Source organism: Myotis nattereri, assembly GCF_964212035.1.
Source record: "Myotis nattereri genome assembly, chromosome: 4".
Lineage (NCBI taxonomy): Eukaryota > Metazoa > Chordata > Mammalia > Chiroptera > Vespertilionidae > Myotis > Myotis nattereri.
Window position 1 is genome coordinate 32,452,643 of NC_138079.1, and position 16,351 is coordinate 32,468,993.

The 16,351-nt window shown below is 41.6% G+C and overlaps 1 protein-coding gene across 1 annotated transcript in view; it reads left to right on the plus strand.

Annotated features, from left to right (window-relative positions):
- The first annotated feature begins 4,990 nt into the window (after nucleotides 1-4,990).
- Nucleotides 4,991-16,351, plus strand: part of IPO11 (importin 11) — a 134,999-nt gene continuing 123,638 nt past the window's right edge. Inside the window, exon 1 of the mRNA XM_081089105.1 lies at nucleotides 4,991-5,163. The gene's annotated coding sequence lies outside the window, so the exon portion shown is untranslated. The remainder of the gene's footprint in view (nucleotides 5,164-16,351) is intronic.

Sequence of the window (16,351 nt, forward strand, 5' to 3'; positions counted from 1 at the left end):
AATTAATTTTGTGTATTCCCAAGCCTTGGTCTTTCTTCGCTGTGCTTTAACACAGGAGAAAACAACTACCTATTTCATTCCACTAATAATTAAGTTAGTGCACAATTCTGGAAAATCTAGTGTGCCAGCCACTGTATCAAATGTTAGGAATAAAAAGATGAACATGACATGATCCCTGCTTTTAAAGAATTTTCTGTCAAGAGGGAGACATGCAAATAACTGCAATCGTGGAACCATTTCCTGATCAATTAGGTGTCAGGTGCTTTAGTTACATGAACTCATTCAACATTTTCAAACAGTTCTCTGAAATAGATCTTATCATTATATCCATTTTACAGATGAAGAAATTGAATGAAAAAAAGAGATTAATATGTTGCTGAAGATCATACAGTAAACATGACAGTCTCCTCTTGAGCCTAGGTCTAGATTCCAAAGACTGTGCTAATATTAGAAGAAATTAGGGAACATTTTCAAAATACGATATTTGAGCTGAGTCTTTAAAGGACAAACAAAAGTTAGCCAAGGAAAGTTTGGGACTTCAAAGGGAACAGTACTAATAACGCCAAGATATAAAGATGTTTAAGGGAAAAAAAGAAGCTTGGTATAGGTGAGGAATAAGTAGGTATGGTAAATAGGGACTTATTGTGAAGGAGCTAAAATGTGAACTGCTGGAGTTCACACAGCAGTACAAATAGACATTCATGGGCTCCACATTTAGATGGGTTCTGAACCCTGCCCAGACCCCTCTTCTTGAATTCCCTCCAATCTTCCTCTGTCATTCTCCATATTGGATCTTCAAGTTTTCTAATTCTTCTGAGTCTTCCTTCCCTATCACCTCTGCAGCTCCTCAGCTGACGATCTTGCCTTTTACATCACAGATGGAATGCAAGATCACCTTAAGGACATTCTGGTCTTCCCAGTCACTGTTCTACACACAGGAGGTACAGTGATGAGCAAAATAAAGTGGAGCTTACATTCTAGTGAGGAAAAAACAGACATTATGTCAGGTGGGGATAAGTGTAAAGAAAAATGTAAAGCAGAAGAGAGACCAGCAGGGTGGTTGGGAGGGCTTATTTTATGTTGACAGTAAGGATGGAAACCAAATGATAATTTTCTTTTGGAGTAAAATAGCAAGACTCTCCTGAAAGAGGAGAGTTAATCCACATAAACTAAATGACTGAAGTGAATATACCCATTTAGTTTACCTAGAGACTAAGTTAGTGTTTGTCTGGCTATAAGCCTTAAGCTACCTATATCAGAAACAGTAGGACACACAAAATTCATATGTTGAAGCCTTAATCTCTAGTGCCTCAAAATGTGACTATATTTAGAGATAGGGCCTTTAAAAAGGTGACGGAGCCCTAACCGGTTTGGCTCAGGGGATAGAGCATTGGCCTGCGGACTCAAGGGTCCCAGGTTCGATTACGGTCAAGGGCATGTACCTTGGTTGCAGGCACATCCCCAGTAGGAGTTGTGTAGGAGGCAGCTGATCGATATTTCTCTCTCATCGATGTTTCTAACTCTCTATCCCTCTCCCTTCCTCTTTGTAAAAAAATCAATAAAATATATTTTTTTTAAATAATAAATAAATAAAAAGGCGACTGAATTAAAACCAGGCCTTCAGGGTGTGACCTAATTCAATGTGACTGGTGTCTGTGTGAAAGAAGGAAAATTGGACAGAGATACCTGGGGTGTGTGCACAGAGGAAAGACTATGTTAGAGCACTGGGAGAAGGCAACCATCTGCAAGCTAGAAGAGCGGTCTCAGGAGAAACCAATCCTGCTGACATCTTGATCATGGACTTGTAGCCTCCAGAACTGTGAAAAAATAAATTTTTCTTATTTAAGCCACCCAGACTGGGGTATTTTGTTATGGCAGCCCTAGCAAACTATTATAGCATGTAATGAAAGTTCCCATTCCCAAGCCCACCCAAAACATTCTGGATCAGAGTAGGATTGGGCCCTGGAAAATTCATTTTAACAGACCCTCTAGGAGTTTCTGACACACATGGAAGGTGGGGCATTCACTACTTTTTACACCAGTGGTTCTCAACCTTCCTAATGCCGCTACCCTTTAATACAGTTCCTCATGTTGTGGTGACCCCCAATTTCAATGTTACAAATTGAACATAATTAAAGCATAGTGATTAATCACAAAAACAATATGTAATTATATATGTGTTTTCTGATGGTCTTAGGCGACACCTGTGAAAGGGTCTTTCGACCCCCAAAGGGGTCGCAACCCACAGGTTGAGAACCACTGTTTTACACTAAGATAATAGTTGATGAATTTCTGCAGAAACGAAAAAAGATGGGGAGAGCTACCATCATCAACACAGGGAAATTATTCTATTAATTGGGGTCACTTATTATTCTGGTCAAATTTCATCTATTTTGCCCTGCCTGGTGTGGCTCAGTAGGTTGGGTGTTGCAGCCTATTGATGTTTCTCTCTTATATCCATGATGTTTCTCCCTCTCCTTTTCCCTTCTTCTCTCTAACAATCAATTTAAAAAATCTTCAAAATTTTTCATCTATTTTTTTTTTTTTCTGTTAGACAAGACAGCATTCAGAAGTAAGACAATATTGAATGTACCATGGAGCCATGAGTCCTAGCGAATTGTGTGATGCTGGGATATGAACTGTAATAAAGAAATAAGCATTGGAAATTTATGCTGAAATGCATTAGTTATCTTTGCAGCTATGAATGGCTTAGTAATTGTAAAAAATAATTTCATGCTTCTCTGGCTCATGTTTATACCCTTTATTAATTAAAATAATTTTTTTTCAATTTGGGTGTGCACAATTGATGCATTGCCATTCTTAGAGTTTTTTGTTGTTAATAAAATGATTTTAACTTAAAATAGAATTAAAATAGCATTTTATTTGATAGAAGAAGAGGCTTATTTACATTCACAGCATGCTTGAAATGATAACATTTTAAATGTGCCAGAGAACATAATAAATAAAAATAAGATGTGTTTCTTTTTGTGAAGGAAGCCAATGTTTCTTTAATTTAGCATTTGCTTCACCATCTTTTTAGTTCTCAACTGTTTTTTTTGGGCGGGGTGAGGAGGGAAGCACTGCATTTATATTTCAAATATATTCTACACAGATCCAATTATGATTTAATTTAAATGTTTAAATATTTATCTTCTCTAGAGAACCTGAGATTATGAGAATATAACAATGAAATGCAAAAAAAAATGAAATGCAGCTGTACACATTTGTTTTGTATATAGTATGTGACTAGATTATACATTCATAGTTTCTGAAGCTAGAACCTCCAAGTGATTCTTTTTTTTTAAATATATTTTATTGATTTTTTACAGAGAGGAAAGGAGAGAGATAGTTAGAAACATCGATGAGAGAGAAACATCGATCAGCTGCCCCCTACACATCTCCTACTGGGGATATGCCCGCAACCCAGGTACATGCTCTTGACCGAAATCGAACCTGGGACCTTTCAGTCCACAGGCCGACACTCTATCCACTGAGCCAAACCGGTTTTGGCCTCCAAGTGATTCTTAATTTGGGGTCTTGAAGTTTGTGTAGGCAAAATTTTGTGTATGTGCATTTTTCTAAATTACAGCTTTCTTTAGATTTCCAAAGGATCCATTATCCTAAATAGAAAAAACTTATTGTCCTAGGCCAATTTCTTCATTTTAGTTCCAATTAGGCTATTTTTCTTTATCACATATTCCTTATAGCCTTGTTATGAACCAGCAGTGTTGACATTAGCTGGAAACTCATAAATGAAGAATTTCAAGCCCCACCTCAGACCAACTAAATCAGGATATATTTTTTAACAAGATCCCCATGTGATTCTATGCATACTTAAAATTTGAGAAGTACTTTTTTACTTTTGAAGATAGTTAAGCCCCCAAAACCACTAACCCCCCCACCAAAAAAAAAAAGAAATCCCACAATATCATCCAACTGATCATAAAATCCTGTTAGCATTTTAGCATATATTTATTCCTACAAAGGAGACCATCCTGGATGTAATCCACTCTTTTCTCAATGCATTGTGAATGTGTTAACATGTCAACAAATACACGTCCACATAATTTTTTGGTGGCCAATTTGTATTTTATTATATATGCACACATCATGATTTATCATTTATTTTTTGGTGGTCATTTAGGTAAATTTCTTATATCTGCTTTTAAAAACAGTCCTGTATGATGAATATCCTTACAATGCAGAACTATGATTGTGTGGTTCAAATCTTAACACAGAGTCTTACTTCTGGTAGCTGTGTGACCTTAGGCAGGTTACTTGACTTCTCTGTGCTTTAGTTTCTTTATCTGTAAAATGGGCATGATAAAAAGCACCTCATAGGGTTGACTTGAGGATTAAAATTCATGATTCCTGTGAAGATTTTAGTACTGTTTCTGGCACATACTAAATGCTCATTAAATGTTATCTACTATTATTAATCTTTATAAACACAACTATTTCCTCACAACTTCATTCTAAAGATAAGAAAACTTAGGTCACTAAGGTAGATAGTAGCAGAGGCAGGGAGAACTGGACTTCCTTTTTAATCTTTCCATCCTTGCTATAGTTCTGGAATAGAGCGCCCAAGCGTAGGACCTTAAAAAATAAATATTCGTGAGAGGGTTGACTGATGATAGTAGGATTATTTTAATAACTCTTCTTTGCAGAGACGGACCCGTAAAACAATGCCGTTTAGCGGCTGATATCTAGAAGAGGGAAGGGTAAATGGTTCGGCTTTAAAGTTCAGTCAACCAGGAAACGACTTTTCCCGGAGTCGGGGCAACCCGGACCTATGATTCCTTTGGTTCGAGATCCCGCTGAGTCCGGCTCCCCGCTCTCTCTCTACTGCGCAAGCGCACACTGCTGAGTTAGCCAACCGGCGCCTTTGGTTTCGAAGAGAAAGCCCCGCCCCTTTCTTCCCTCCGCTGTCCTATCGCCTCCTTGCTTGGCCTTCTCCACGCGCCGTGGGAGTGTGACGCAGTATTCGAGCGTCCACATCGCGTGTAGCTGCGACGCCGAACATGGCGCGTTCCTAGAAGCGGCTTTCGGCATCAGTAGGCGGCGGCGTGGGGACTGGGAGCGTGGGGCGCCGGACCAACCGACGCCGCTTGGTGCTGGGAAGTGAAAGCGGGAGAGTCGGGCTGCTCCGGACCGAACCAACCGGTGAGGCTTCCGCCCGAGGCCCCCAGAACGCTGAGTAGAAGGGAGGAGTGGGCTGGGCAGCGGAGCCCGGGAGACCCGGCAGGACCGCGGGGCTACCGGGAGAGGAGGGGTAGCCTGGCGCGGCGAGGGCCTGCGGGCTGGGTGCTTTGCGTAACCCTGGGAACCCGTGGGAGCTCGGGGCTGTGCCAGTCGGACGGGAGCGGGAAGCATGGTCACGGAGGAATCGGGTGCAGGAAGGCAGGCACTGGGTGCCCAGAGAGGAGAGCGTGGGGTGCCCATTGTGGCTGCGGTTGCGGGCCAGGGTGGTGCATTTGCCCTTGAGGGATAGAGACCCTGGTCGTCTTTAGTATAAAACCACTACTGCTAATAGCAATGCTGGGAAAGCTTTAATTAAACATTAGACCTTTGCTACCCTTTAATGAACAAGTGAAGGAAGTTTGCACATTTTCGGAGAGGACCTGCTTGCTGAGGTATGGCCGCCAGTGCTGAAGCCCAGCGATTTCGGCAGCTTTATATTTGGGGGTCTTGGTGATTCAGCAAATCTATTTGAGGCCCACTGCATTTATTTTTTTATGACATGGTGATTGAGGGAAGTAGTATTTCAGAATGACTTGACCAAATAGCAAGGACTGGTGAGTTGTTCGCTGGTGCCAAGATTGCTGTTTGACATATTCTCTCCTCACCCCAGTTTAAAGGAGCTGTTGTAGTGCGCTAGAGTCCTTGAAATTTGGTTATTCTTCAGAAGGGAGTAAGGAAGAGCGTTTTACAGCCATACTTTTTTTCTTGGATAAGGGAGGTCACTCCTCCATTTTCACATTATTTCAAACCTCTGTTCAGTACAGAGGTTTCAAATTAAGGACAGAGTGACTACAATGGAAGATATTCATTGCACAATATCTTTTCTTACATCTTTAGTCATTGAGGAAGATTTTTTGTGAAATTACAATGAAAATCTCTCCTTACTGATTGTGATAGGAGTGTGGAATCCTCCCCCCCCCCCCCCAACCTAGCACAGGGAATAGTAGAAACAGTTTAATTATAGCAATGCATTGTGGCAATATGTTACAGCTCTAGGGCAGCTGGCCTGCCCTGTCCTAATTAGACTTCCTATAGCAAAAGAGAATGCTCACCAAAACCGGTTTAGGTATGGTAATACGATTAGAGGTTCTAAGCAAACATGTGAAGATTATTTTATAATTAATGTAAAAATCCTTAGATTATGTGATACGTATATTGAATGGGTATGCATTCAGATTAAACCAGAATCAAAAGAATGCTTGTAGGATGAGATGCTAAAGAGTCTTCCAGAGATAAATACACATATTTTTTCATAAATAAAAATATTCATATTTTGATAGATAATGTTTGATTAGATAGATTTTTAACCTTTGAGTTTTGTGTATGTATGTATATGTGTGTGTGTGTTTGTATTTATCTTGGGCTTCTCTTAATTTCTTGTTATTGCTGGCAATATTATTCATTCCTTTCTTTTTCTGTCTGCACCAGATGGGGATTGTCAGTTAATATCGGGTGTTTCAGGGACTAGCAAGACACACTTAGTGCAGGTGTGAGTCTGAAGTGTCTTTCTTTGGTTTTGTAATAGCAGGCTGATTACCGATAAGCTCACAATTACAAGCTTTGTAGAGTTCGAGCTGGATCCGTGTTCTCCACTCTTGCTACTCGACGCGTGGTATATGGCCTCACCTGAGAATTTGTTAGAAATGCACCATCTCGCGCTAGCCGGTTTGGTTCAGTGGATAGAGCCTCAGCCTGTGGACTGAAGGGTCCCAGGTTGGATTCCGGTCAAGGGCCCATGCCTGGGTTGCTGGCTAGGTCCCTGGTAGGGGGCATGGAGGAGGCAGCAGATCAATGACTCTCATCATTGATGTTTCTCTCTCTCTCCTTCTCCCTTCCTCTCTAAAAGCAATAAAAATATATTTTAAAAAAAGAATTGCACAATCTCAGCCTTAACCCCAGCTTTACTAAATCAGAATCTGCATTTTAACAAGTGCTCCACATGCTATGACACACTAGTTTGGTAAAGAAGACTGAGGTTATGCACAAACCTGCATTAAAATTATAGCATCATTTATTTTGATTTGAGGTGATCTTTTGCTGATTATTGAGTCTCATGTATCTGGTTGAAGAACTAAGGCCTAGCAAGGGTAAGTGACTTGCATAAGGCCACACATACCTAGATGTAAAACCCAGGTTCCGACTCATTCCAGTGCTTTTTGTTTGACAGATTATTAAAACTGAACCAGAGCATTCATGAATGACAGCACGGTATACACTCTACAACAAACATTTTTTGAGTAATGGTCAGGCAGTCCAATAATCCTGTGTGTCTCTAATAACTACTTGGGTTTCCTTTGGTGCTTATTAACCCACCATCTCCTTTCTTCCTTACTCTTTCCTGGATAATGTTGCTTTCTACTTCACAGAGGAAATGAAAGACATTGGTGGGAACTTCATTGCTTTTTTCCTGTTTCATCCTCAAATGTGTCTATCTCTACCTGTCCATCTTTAATTGTGCTCTTAGGTTTTTCTCCTCAGTGACAGTGTTTCCTCAGTATATCAGTTTGCTAGGGCTGCCATAACAAAATACTTTGGATTGGGTGACTTAAACAACAGGAATTTATTTTCTTACAGTTTGGGAGCCTGGAAGTCTAAGATAAAGATTCCAGTGGGATTGGTTTCCTCTGAGGCCTCTTTCCTTGATTCACAATGGCAATCCTCTTTCTGCCTCTTTACCTGATCATACCTTCGTGCACTGGAACCTCTGGTATCTTTTATTTTAATGAGGATAATGGCCTGATTTTAACTTAATCACTTCTTCAAAAACCTTATCTCTAATTTTGAAGATACTGGGATGAGGGCTCCAACATATCAATTTTTGGGGAACATAATCCATAACACTTGGTTAATCCCTTTTTTTGCTGTGGGTTGGCACTAACTTATCAGGATTTAAACACACTCATCTTAAATTCTCACTCTAGATTCATCTTCAGTTTCATCTGTAATTATTTCTTTACGTTTCTTGAAAGTTGCCTATATTCATTTTTTCCACCTCCTTATTACTTTTTTCCTTCCATATATTGAAGTCTGGTAATCCACTTCAGTCACTGAATTTAATTGATCTCTTTGTTTTGAAATGTACTGGAATCTTTTAAATCATTTGACATTTTGACTATCTGTCCTTTGAAAATGCTGTTATGTTTCTGCAACACTATGATCTGTGGACTGAAGGGTCCTGGGTTCGATTCCCAACAAGGGGACATGCCTGGGTCGCAGCTCAATCCCCAGTAGGAGAGATGGTATGTAATTGTGGGGACATTACTGCACATGCAGCCTATACATGTTTTAATGAATTAATTTTTATGAGTGCAGTGACTCCTGAGGCTAAACTCTCAAAACAATGAGATTCTTCTAAGACAGAACAAGGCCAGTAATTGGAAACTACCAATCAAAGATGTGGACAGGATCTAGTTGATGTCAATATGTTTTCTGCCTGCTATTCTTTTTTTTTTTTTTTTAACATATATTTTTATTGATTTCAGAGAGGGAGAGAGAGAAACATCAATGATGAGAATCATTGATTGGCTGCCTTCTGCACACACACCACTGGGGATCGAGCCTGCAACCCGGGCATGTGCCCTTGACTGGAATCGAACCTGGGACCCTTCAGTCTGCAGGCCGATGCTCTATCCACTGAGCCAAACCTGCTAGGACCTCCTATTCTTTTTTTTTTTTTTTTTTAATATATTTTATTGATTTTTCACAGAGGAAGGGAGAGAGATAGTCAGAAACATCGATGAGAGAGAAACATCGATCAGCTGCCTCCTGCACATCTCCCAGTGGGGATGTGCCCGCAACCCAGGTACATGCCCTTGACCGGAATTGAACCTGGGACCTTTCAGTCCGCAGGCCGACGCTCTATCCACTGAGCCAAACCAGTTTCGGCACCTCCTATTCTTTTTAAAAAATATATTTTTATTGATTTCAGAGAGAAAGGGAGGGAGACAGAAATAAAAACATCAATGATCAGAGAGAATCATTGATTGGCTGCCTCCTGTACACCCCCCACTGGGGATAGAGACTGCAACCAGGGCATGTGCCCTGGCTGGGAATTGACCTCCGGGTTCATAGGTCAATGTTCAAGCACTGAGCCACACCATCTGGGACCCCCTAATCTTCTTCTTTTTTTAAAAAAATTAAATCTTTATTGTTCAGATTATTACAGTTGTTCCTCTTTTTTCCCCCCATAGCTTCCCTCCACCCGGTTCCCACCCCACCATCTACCCTTATCCTCCCACTGTCCTCATCCATAGGTATACGATTTTTTTCCAGTCTCTTCCCCCACCCCCCACACCTCTTTCCCCCTGAGAACTGTCAGTCCACTCCCTTTCTATGCCTCTGATTCTATTCTATTCACCAGTTTATTCTGTTCATCAGATTATTTATTCACTTGATTTTTAGATTCACTTGTTGATAGATAGATATATATCTGTTATTCATAATTTGTATCTTTACCTTTTTCTTCTTCTTCCTCTTCTTAAAGGATACCCTTCAGCATTTCATATAATACTGGTTTGGTGGTGATGAACTCTTTTAGCCTTTTCTTATCTGTGAAGCTCTTTATCTGACCTTCACTTCTGAATGATAGCTTTGCTGGGCAAGCTTGGTTGTAGGTTCTTGGCATTCATCACTTTTGGCCTGCATAGTTTCTATTGAAAATCAGCTGACAGTCATATGGGTACTCCCTTGTAGGTAACTGACTGTTTTTCTTTTTCTCTTGCTGCTTTTAAGATTCTCTGTCTTTTGCTCTTGGCATTTTAATTATGATGTGTCTTGGTGTGGTCCTCTTTGGATTCCTTTTGTTTGGGGTTCTCTGCGCTTCCTGGACTTGTAAGTCTATTTCTTTCACCAGGTAGGGGAAGTTTTCTGTCATTATTTCTTCAAATAGGTTTTCAATATCTTGCTCTCTCTCTTCTTCTGGCACCCCTATAATTCGGATGTTGGTACGCTTGAAGTTGTCCCCGAGGCTCCTTACACTACCTTGATATTTTTGGAATCTTTTTTCATTTTGCCTTTCTGGTTGGGTATTTTTTGCTTCTTCGTATTTCAAATCTGACTTTATTCTTGGGATCCTCTTGTCTGTTGTTGGGAGTCTGTATAATGTTCTTTATTTCAGTCAGTATATGCTTAATTTCTAGTTGGTCCTTTTTCATATCCTCGAGGGTCTCACTAAATTTATCGGTGGTTTCTAGAAAATTCTTGAAAAACATTATAACCGTGGTTTTGAACTCTATATCCAGTAGTTTGCTTTCCTCCATTTCTGTGATTTGTGACCTGTTTCTTTGTCTCCGCATTTTTTATGCTTCCCTGTGTTGATAGAGTGGCTTTGTGTGCTAGGGGTCCTATAGGGCCCAGTGGCTCAGCCTCCCCAATTACCTGAGGTGGACACTCTTGGTGCACCCCCTTGTGGGCTTTGTGCATAGTCTTGTTGTAGTTAAGCCTTGATTGTTGTAGGTATCACTGGGAGGAATTAACCTCCAAGCCAATTGGCTGTAAGAATCAGCTGTGTCTGCAGTGGGAAAACTTCTGTGCTGAAGACACCCTTCTGGGGCAAGACTTGCTTCAGTGGGGCTTTGGTGCTCACAGAGTCTGCCCCCTGAGTGTGTCCCTTATGGATCGGAGGAGTTGTAATCTGGATGGTCCCACTCTGACCACTGGGTACACTGGCTCTTGGATCTCTAAGGAGGTGCTAATTTAGCCTCTGCCTGAGGCTACCCAGCAGGAGCTACGAAGAGATCTGCAGTTTCCCCTTTCCTTGTTTGGGGTTTGGAGGTGCCCAGATGAGACCTAGCTGTGAAGCAGTGCAAGCTGCTGTGGGGCCTTGAGCCTTCTTTTGGATGTTCTGTGTCTGTCTTACCCAGCTGCAGTTTGTTAGGCAATTTTAGATTGCAAAGGGCAAGCCCATTCATATGCAAAAGCCTCTGCTAGCAGCTTGGGTGGGGCGGGGTCTCAGGGAATCAACAATAGCGGAGCAAACAGCTATGACTGATCCTCAGTCCTGCCCTAAGAGGTCCCGAGGTCTCAGTGTCCCCATAATCCCTGCAAGCACCTCTGAGAGAAAGCCGCCCTCGAGTTCCAACCAATGCCAGACAGTCCAGTTTCTCTCCAAATGAGTTTGGGTCTCCAGAGACTCACCCAGAACTGGAGTTCAGAGCAGTCAGGGGCTTGTGCTTCCCTCCCGATTGAAAAAGACACCGACATCCTCAGTTGCCAGCCCTTTCCTCGCGCTGGAGCCTCTGTACCTCTGCACTTTACTTCCGCACCTCCTCTGACTCTCAGTGTGCTTTTCTCTTTACTTCTAGTCGTGGAATTTCCACTCAGCCAGCCTTCCTGTGGTTCTGGATGATATCTGTTCTCTCCTTTAGTTGTATTTTTGAAGTGGTTGTGCGAGGCAGCACTTTCCGGTGTTTACCTATGCCATCTTGGTTTCTCTCCCCCCTAATCTTCTTTTTGTAGAGTTGGGCTGTGGATCACGAGTTGACTTGCAGGAATTTAACTATCGTTGAAAAAAAAAATGACATCTTCCTCTAATCCCTCTGCTCTACTAGAAGTAGTATATGGTAAATATTAACATTGCTTATACATTTTACTAAAAGGCTACTTGTCAAGTTTTTATTTGTCCAATACCTGTTCTTTCCTGGAGGAAAATTGGAGCTCTTTTAAGTTATAAATGTCCATATTCTCAATGGCTTCTATTTGGCCATATTCATCCTTCTCGTAAAGTGGAATACTGCACTTCTTTTCTCATCAGGCGATGTCATCTTTTTCCTCATATTACTCTGCCTGTTCTTTTTTAAAAAAAACATTTTATTGATTTTTTTACAGAGAGGAAGGGAGAAGGATAGAGAGTTAGAAACATCAATGAGAGAGAAACATCGATCAGTTGCCTCCTGCACGCCCCCTACTGGGGATGTGCCTGCAACCAAGATACATTCCCTTGACCAGAATCGAACCTGGGACCCTTCGATCCGCAGGCCAGTGCTCTATCCACTGAGCCAAACCTGTTAGGGCTACTCTGCCTATTCTTATTCCATTTTCTCAGTCTTCTTTATGCTAAAACATTGCTTACGTTATCACATTTTCTTAAATTCTGTTATAATTAGTTTGTGTAAAGCTCAAAACACATTCAGGTCTTCAGCTCACTTTGTGTTTTTATAGAGAGTACTTTTAATGATTCAGTATTTAACTATAGAAGTAGAAACAGTGCTATAAGGAAGTTTTTTGCTTGTCATGTTTTGCTTTATGGTGAGGTTTTCATTTTCATATTTTTAATCCCATATTTTTTTGTATTAATTTATTCTTTAGGTTCCCATTTGTTTCTTTTCCAAAGAAGCTATTTCACAGCATTTATTGACCTAACTTATTGAACTCTGAAAACCCTTGCTATATTTCTAGGTGGTTGTCCTGGCCAACTGGTCACTAAGAATTCCATTGTCCTCCTCTTTCCCTGTCCTTGAAGGGAAAAGGATGCTTGGAATATACTCTTTGGGGTGTAGCACGTACTTCTTACCATCAGGTGGCACTGCAGATTACTCACTTTATTTTTATATTCTTAGGAACGGTAGGTAGATCTAGTAGTGTGTTATCTGGTAAAGAAACAAGTTGATGTGGAACTGTCATGGAGAAGACTTAGAAATGAAGTTAAACTAGGCTGTATACTTGAAACTAATACAAAATAATATTGATAAGAAAAAATAAAAGTGTATCACCAAAACAAAAAAAGATGAAATTTAAGACATTCTAACAAATACTTATTTCCCTTTAATGTAATGGAAATGTATATAATATGTGAAGCTTAAAGGAAAGCAATCAATAAATTAGAACATTTTGTTTGGTTTTATTTTTCTCAGACTTAAATATTTTAAACTACTGTTTTTATAAACACCAAATAATAGAATATTAAGTGCTTCTTAGAGATGACTGAGTTAAAACTGCTGTTTGATTACAAGATTGAGTTCCCTGAGTGAGGAAATTGTTTTTTGGTAAACATTATTATCACAAATTTAGATAATCTGGCTGAACTGTTGCTTATCAATTCTTGTTACTGAAGATCAAGTTTGTAAGCCTTTTCTCCTGAACTTTTATGATGAGAGTGTAGTTAGTGACTACATTATCTACTTAAATGTGCTATATTTAGTATACTAGAGGCCCGGTGCACAAAAATTTGTGTACTCGGGGGGGGGGGGTCCCTCAGCCTGGCCTATGCCCTCTTGCAATCTGGGACCCCTCGGAGGATGTCCACCTGCTGGCTTAGGCCTGCTCCCTGGGGGATTTGGCCCAAGCTGGCAGTCAGACATTCCTCTGGCAGCCCGGCAGCCCTTGTGGGGTGTCCACTTACCAGCATGGAGCAGAACTAAGCTGTAGTCGCACATCCTTAGAGCTGCTGAGGAGGTGGGAGAGGCTCCCACCACCACCGCTGTGATGGCAGCCATCAGCCTGGCTTGTGGCTGAGCAGAGCTCCCCCTGTGGGAGCGCCCTGACCACCAGGGGACAGCTCCTGCATTGAACATCTACCCCTTGGTGGTCAGTGTGTGTCATAGTGACCAGTCATTCCCAGTAATTCTGCTGTTAGGGTCAATTTGCATATTGCCCTTTTATTATATAGGATAGAGGCCTGGTGCACGGGTGGGGGCTGGCTGGTTTGCCCTGAAGGATGTCCCAGATCAGGGTGGGGTCCCGCTGGGGTGCCTGGCCAGCCTGGGTGAGGGGCTGATGGCTGTTTGCAGGCTGGTCACACCCCCTTCAGGGTGGGGGTCCCCACTGGGGTGCTTGGCCAGCCTGGGTGAGGGGCTGATGGCTGTTTGCAGCTGGTCACACCCCCTTCAGGGTGGGAGTCCCCACTGGGATGCCTGGCCAGCCTGGGTGAGGGGCTGGTGGCTGTTTGCGGGCTGATCAAGCCCCCCCCCCCCAATGGGGACCCTCACCCCCATGGAGGTTTGGCCAGCCTGGGTGAGGGGCTGATGGCTGTTTTCAGGCTGGCCACACCCCCTTTAGGGTGGGGTGGGGGGTCCCCACTGGGGTGCCTGGCCAGTCTGGGTGAGGGGCTGAGGTCCGTTTTCAGGCTGGCCAAGCCCCCCAGCAACGGAAGCTCCCAGCCTCTCCTTTTTTTCTTTTTTATTTTTTTTTATTCTGGGATTTATTTACTTTCTATAATTTAAACTTTGTAGCCTTGAGTGGAGCTCAGAGCCGGCCAGGGCAGGCGGGAAGCTTGGCTTCCTCCATCGCCATGGTCAACCCAAGCCTCTTGCTCGCTCCAGCTCCGTGGCCACGGCCGGCTGAAAGCAGGTGTCTGGGGTTTATTTAGCTTCTGTAATTGAAACTTTGTTGCCTTGAGTGGAGCTCAGAGCCGGCCGCGGCAGGCGGGAAGCTTGGCTTCCTCCATCACTGGAGCAACCAAGCCTCCTGCTTGCTCCAGCTCCGTGGCTGCTGGCCGCCATCTTGGTTGGGTTAATTTGCATATAGTCGCTATGATTGGCTGGTGGGCGTGGCTTAAGGTGTAGCAAAGGTACAGTCAATTTTCATGTTTGTCTGTTATTAGTGTAGATTGCTATGATTTCTTTGTAAGTGCTTGACAAAAGAAATACGTAATGATTTAAAGCTATTGAGAATTTGGGATATTTTAGAGGAGTAGGGAAGAGAAATGAAGCAAATTTGCCGATGGAAATTTAGAATAAGTTTAAAGTGAAACTTTTAACTTGGTCTTTTTAAAAATGTTTTTTTGTATTTTTTTCTAAAAAAACCTTTTTTTCTTTTTTTTCATCATTAAGGTAAATTATGTAGACTAAGAATTTTCTTGTCCTGGCCAGGTGAAATGCGGAGTGACTGCTGATGGGAATGTGGTTTCTTTTGGGGATAAAGAAAATATTCTTTTTTTTTTTTTAAATATATTTTATTGATTTTTTACAGAGAGGAAGGGAGAGAGATAGAGAGTTAGAAACATCGATGAGAGAGAAATATTGATCAGCTGCCTCCTGCACATCTCCTACTGGGGATGTGCCCGCAACCCAGGTACATGCCCTTGACCGGAATCGAACCTGGGACCTTTCAGTCTGCAAGCCGATGCTCTATCCACTGAGCCAAACCGGTTTCGGCAGAAAATATTCTTAAATTGATTGTAGTGATGGTTGCACAACTCTGTGGATATACAAAAAACACTGAATTGTATACTTCCAGTAAGTGAATTGTATCATCTGTACTTTATATCGTAATAAAGCTGTTATGTTTTTACATCCTTTGACTATGTAAATGCCAAAGTCATCAAGAGATAAGGAAAAGTGATTGAAGAAACAAAAAAGCATTTGCCTGTAGTATCATCAACAATAATTTATGTTAATTCAAAGCAAGGAAGAGTATTTTTTCAAGAAATTAAATAAAAATTAAAGACATAGACTTTGGACATCAGCCAGGGTTCCAAAGATGCCAGTACCATTCAGATCCATGATATACAGTGTGGATTCATTACAGTTTCTCAACAGAGATAGTTTGGCAGTTGGACAAGAAAGTTCTTTTGGTCCTGGCCCGTTTGGCTCAGTGGACATAGCGTCGGCTTGCGGACTGAAGGTACCCAGGTTCAATTCCTGTCAAGGGCACATGCCCGGGTTGCAGGCTCAATCCCCAGTAGGGGGCTTGCAGGAAGCAGTCAATCTGTTTGTTGTTGGCAGGCAGAGGTGCTGAGTTTCCTTGTCTGTGTTTCTTTTAATGAAAATGGTAAGTTTTCAACTATAGGCACATGTATATATCTTTAGATTTTAGAATTGGGGGAGTATCTTACAGAAACAAGCCTAGAAAGTCCAGTAACAGGCATGAGTATTTATAGGCTCTTTCACATATTGCTAGTTTGTTTAGACTTCTATAGAATCAAAGAGTAGAATAAACCTACTAATGAATAAACTGAACTGACTCAATTGTGAAGTACTATAGAGAGAAGTACAAAATGCCTGCCCTTTTAATTTTCACCTCCTTTTCTATTGTTCTTAGAGAAGAGTTCAGATTTTGAGTAATTCTCTTCTGTAGCCAATAAAATAGAGACAATGTTTCTTCTCTCATGATTTTGAAACTGTACAAATTAATGAAAAATCAAATCAACCTCATTGTTTACATTATCAGTTGA